Consider the following 5,406-nt stretch of genomic DNA (forward strand, 5'->3'; position numbering starts at 1 on the left):
TAAGTTGAATAAAATTCACAAAACAAAATATATTCAATAAATGGATGAAATAATGGGAAAAATTTGCTTTGGGTACGTGCTATTAAAACATGGAGAACATAAAACAAAAATGAATATACGGAGGGGAAAGAAACACAAGGCAGAAATTAAAACACTACCTCTTCTGGTAAAATGTTTTCCTGCCCACAGGTGGGTCTTTGCTGACATCTATGGGCTATAATTTGCCACTGGTTTTATTTAAGGATTTTACTATGCAAGTTTTAAAATTTAGATCTTTATACGTTCATTTCATTTCTCTTTGTCAGTAACTTGATATTGAAAAAATTTCTCTTTACCTATTAATGGATTAGCTGTGTTCCTGAAAGTCTTGAATCACTTAAATAATATGTATTCAACCATAAGCTTTGTGGGAGACTGCATCTGTCTTGTTCACTCTTGTATCTCTGGCACTTAACATCAGATTCATGGTGGTTATTCAAAAATGTCTTTTTTAAAATAAAGATTTAAAAATGCTTTTCATTTATTTTGAAGCAGGGGGCGGGTAGGGAGAAGGAGAGAGCGGATACCAAGTGGGCTCCACACTCTCAGCACAGAGCCAGACATGGGGCTTGATCTCATGAACTGTGAAATCATGACCTGAGCCAAAATCAAGAGTCGGATGCTTAACCGACTGAGCCACTCAGGTGCCCCTGACTCTCTTACATTCTTACCTCTCCCTCAACCCCTTCATTTTATTAATACTTAGTGTAAATTCTACCTCCCAGACAACCTTAAGTATATTTTCTCATCTTCATTACTATTTTTAATGCCTTCATTTAGAACTTAGGTAATTTTGTTTTATAGGATTTTTTTTTCTTTCAACGTTTTTTATTTATTTTTGGGACAGAGAGAGACAGAGCATGAACGGGGGAGGGGCAGAGAGAGAGGGAGACACAGAATCGGAAACAGGCTCCAGGCTCTGAGCCATCAGCCCAGAGCCCGACGCGGGGCTCCAACCCACGGACCGCGAGATCGTGACCTGGCTGAAGTCGGACGCTTAACCGACTGCGCCACCCAGGCGCCCCAATTTTGTTTTATAATAAATGTCAAATCTCTAACACAGTATACAAAACATTTCTTCATCTTGCCCACCTCTCCTGTGTCTGCCTGTTTAGCCTTTTTCTCCAGTCAGTTAATCTGATTACAGATATAGATCTTTATGAAAACATGCTGATTCATGACTCCCTGCCTTTACTTTCTTGTGGTTTCCTTTGCCCGGAATGTCCCCCTTCTACTGCTTACTTGGAAAATTCCAAGGTACACCTATCAAAATTCCATTCAGATGTCTCTTTCTCCAGGAAACTTTTCTTGACCTGCTTTATACCAGTAAGAGTTAATCACTTTATTTTTCTGGGTTACTTTGTATTTTTTCCTATTGCTATACTTATCATGCTGTAATGTGTTGACTTTCTGTAGAATTCTTGTTACAGAATTATCTATTGGTTTGATGATATTTACCTATATTGAACAATCCCACAAGAAACAGGCTTGTGAAACCCCCTATTGGGCTTCCTAAAACAGTATCATTCAGAGGATCACTTTTTAAAATTGGAACTTTTAAAGTAGGAACTTGAGAAATAGATTTCTGGTCTCTATCAGTTAGTCTTTGGGTTTTATATGATAGCCACTATTAACACTGTTTTGAGTTGGTTGCTAGAAAATTTTGAGCCAAAATTGCTGCCCACGCCTGAGTTTTGCCATCTAAATTAGCTTCATTTTAGACTCTTGTGAGGTGTCTTGCTTCTTGCGAACTGATGTCTGGCAAAGAACATTTTCCCATAATGATAGAGAACTGGGAAGCAGTATGGGAACCACTAATGTGCAGAAATCACAGTCCACCTGTTACTTTCTGGAGGATACATAGGTGGGTGATGCTTGGTGCTTGAGAGGCTTGGGGAAGCCATATGATTGCATTTTCTCTTCTAATATATGCATTATTTTCCCCTTGGAAAGGTGTTGTTGGATAACTTTCAACTTTCTTAAGAACCTAATTATTTCTTCCACTATTTGATAGGAGATTTTTCCCCTTCCTGTGTAAAAACATGGGTTAATTGTGAAGTGGAAAGTGAGGTATCCAACAGGATCTAGAACCTCAAATCCCAGCTGTTTCGGTGGAGAAGCTGCACATTTCTTTTTCTTTTTCCTTTGTTTAAAATTAGATCTGATTAAAAAAAATTTTTTTAAATGTTTATTTCTGAAAGACAGAGAGAGACAGAGTGTGAGTGGGGGAGGGGCAGAGAGAGAAAGAGAGACAGAATCTGAAGAGGCTCCAGGCTCTGAGCTGTCAGCACAGAGCCCCACATGGGGCTTGAACTCACATGCCGCGAGATCATGACCTGAGCCGAAGTCGGACGCTTAACTGATTGAGCCACCCAGGCGCCCCTATCTGATTTTTTAATACAACCAAATGAGAATAGGAAAAGCACATAGGATTAATCAGAATTAATGTCTATGGTCTGGTAAAGAATGAGACATAAACACGGAAACAACATTTAAGGCTGCTGGGAAAAAAAAAGGAAGGAACACTTTATTTCTGGGTTGGTTTACTATATTTCCATTGGGTCTGCAATTCATGAAGGTGCAGCATGGATTATTTTTGTATAACCCAGGTAATATAATGCAATTCTTTTGACTTTCCTCAAATCCTCTCCTTAATATTTATGATTTTCTGCATTTGAGGCCCCACACTGGGTTATAAAATTGGAATGTAACTGTTAATTTTACTTTGATGTGTTTTTTTGACATGCATTCTATTATCCACATGATATTTCTCATTTCTTGCTCCTTCAGCTTTGTGTATGCGTGAAGCATGCTATGGTGGGATTGCCTGTTGAATGTCAGCACGTTCATTTCTATCTCACACTCATAAAACACATCCTCCAAAGTCTTTCCTCTGCTGCCATCACCCACAGCCTCAAACAAAGGCTGGTCCGCTATAGTGGTCCGCTACTCGTCTCACCTGATGGAAGTCTTCTGCTTGAGCCCACAGGCACCACCCCTCAAGACAGAGCTTGCCATAGGTTGGGTAAATGGTCTCCTGGTCGCCTTTGCTTGGTTCAGTGCCAAAGGAGTTAAAAGTGATGATAGAAGCACCTCTGGCAGCCTCAAACTCAAGAATGGGACACGTAATTTCTACTGTGACCTCACCATGATTCTTACAGAATTTATAGGATGCCTCAGGGTGAGACTTGTATGGTTTAATGTGCAGTAATTCAACACTCAGTTCAACTAGGTTATTTTCAGACATACAATCTTGAAAGAATGGAGCTAATGGTGTTTCAACCAGAGCAGCATTAAAGAGATCGGTGTCGGGGCACCTGGGTGGCTCAGTCGGTTAAGCGGCCGACTTCGGCTCAGGTCATGATCTCGCGGTCCGTGAGTTCGAGCCCCGCGTCAGGCTCTGTGCTGACAGCTCAGAGCCTGGAGCCTGTTTCAGATACTGTGTCTCCCTCTCTCTGACCCTCCCCCGTTCATGCTCTGTCTCTCTCTGTCTCAAAAATAAATAAATGTTAAAAAAAAAAAAATTTAAAAAAAAAAAAAAAAAAAAAAAAGAGATCGGTGTCGGGGCGCCTGGGTGGCTCAGTTGGTTGAGCATCTGACTTCAGCTCAGGTCATGATCTCGCAGTTTGTGGGTTCGAGCCCCGCGTCAGGCTCTGTGCTGACAATTCAGAGCCTGGAGCCTGCTTCTGAGTCTGTGTCTCCATCTCTCTCTGCCTCTCCCCTGCTCATTCTCTGCCTCTCTCTCTGTCAAAAATAAATAAACTTAAAAAAAATTAAAAAAAAAGAGATCGGTGTCTCTGAAATGTTGATCACTTCCATTTCTGTGAAACAGCCCAATAGGTGGCACTTCACCAGAATTTCTTTCATAGGTCTTTCTTTCTTTCTTTCTTTCCTTCTTTGCAATGCACCGTTCATCAGTAGAATCATGTTGTTTTTCATATAACTGCATGTCATATGTGTGGAAAAAATGTGCTCAGGAGTTCCAGGGAATGATTGCAGAAATATTCAAATTCTCTGCATTCATCTCAGTGTCAATTCTGGAAACAGAAACAGTAAGAGGATTTGTTAGATTAGCCAAGAAGTTGCCATAATCAGTGGCCTGGAGATGAATTTTCACATCTTCCAGAGTCTCACACTGGACCAGGTTGATGTAGCCCTGCTGGGTCAGGAGGCTGACTTTGCACCCTCGCACCAGGCCTTCCAGGTAGCCAGGGTCCATGTTAAAGTATGGCTTGGCACCCTTAAGCATGGGGAAGAAGATCACAGGCAATCTGGGCTGAAACAGCCCTGGTTCTTGGTCAGCTCCTGGAGATTTGCCCTAGACTGGAAAAAAAAAATGCTAGTAGTTATGAGGAGTTATCAGGAAGAAATCTATCAGCTGATAGGGTTTTCATAGCTGGTTTCCTCTGGTTTCAGTGCCTTTCAACACAGCACGCTCAGCCTTATTTATTTATTTTTTTTCAGCCTTATATTTTACAGCAACAGTGAATCAGCTAGATAATCTGAGTAAACCCAGGAAACAAACCAAGACTGAGAGAAGGAGAGTAGGCTGCACATTTCTTGATTTAAAAACAGGGCCCTGGAAAGTAGACCAGGTATACAATTTCAATTGCTGAAAACACAGCTGAATTTGTATGTCTTTGGAGTAGGGAATTTAAAGGCCTGGAGTCTGCTGCTTGTTTCTTGAGAATTGGTGTGGCTACACTGTGGATATCAAGGAAAGGAGCCTCCTTTGGAAGGTGCCCTTAACTTAGGATGAGGTCCTCATCTGGAGGATATTAAAAAATAAAAGCCATTGTCTATCATGGTCAATGGAGCTCCTGTTTTTATTGATTACAAGAGATTATTATTGGGGCACCTGGGTTGGCTCAGAGGGTTAAGCATTCAACTTCGGCTCAGGTCATGATCTCATGGTTTGTGAGATCAAGCTCTATGTCCAGCTCTGTGCTGACATGACAGCTCAGAGCCTGGAGCCTGCTTTGGATTCTGTGTCTCCCTCTCTCTCTGCCCCTCCCCCTGCTCTCATTCTGTCTGTCTCTCTCTCAGAAATGAACATTAAGAAAATAAAAAAAAAAGAGATTATTATTAACTCACATGAATCCAAGACTGGAGTCTCAAATACATAGGGGGAGAAAGTAATTAACCAAGATTCCTAGTGCTTTAAATGTTCCTAACATTTAAGAAAAATTCCATGCTGGGATAAGGTCAAAGTACAGGATCTATGAACCTGAGTTCCACTGTCACCCTGTTTTCAAGAGACTGAGGAGAAAAATTCCAATCTGTAAGTTACACAATTAGGTTAAGTACGTTAAAGAAATTAGCCTTCAGAAATCTTTTAATGATTTTTTACTTGGCAAAGTTGCCTTC

The 5,406-nt window shown here is 41.0% G+C and overlaps 1 pseudogene; it reads right to left on the minus strand.

Moving 5' to 3' along the window:
* Positions 1–2,731: 2,731 nt before the first annotated feature.
* Positions 2,732–4,288, minus strand: LOC124527933 (V-type proton ATPase subunit d 2-like; annotated as a pseudogene).
* Between the last annotated feature and the right edge of the window lie 1,118 nt (positions 4,289–5,406).

Source organism: Lynx rufus, unplaced genomic scaffold, assembly GCF_022079265.1.
Source record: "Lynx rufus isolate CCGP_SWC_20201006 ecotype Redwood Valley unplaced genomic scaffold, mLynRuf1.p SCAF_6, whole genome shotgun sequence".
NCBI lineage: Eukaryota > Metazoa > Chordata > Mammalia > Carnivora > Felidae > Lynx > Lynx rufus.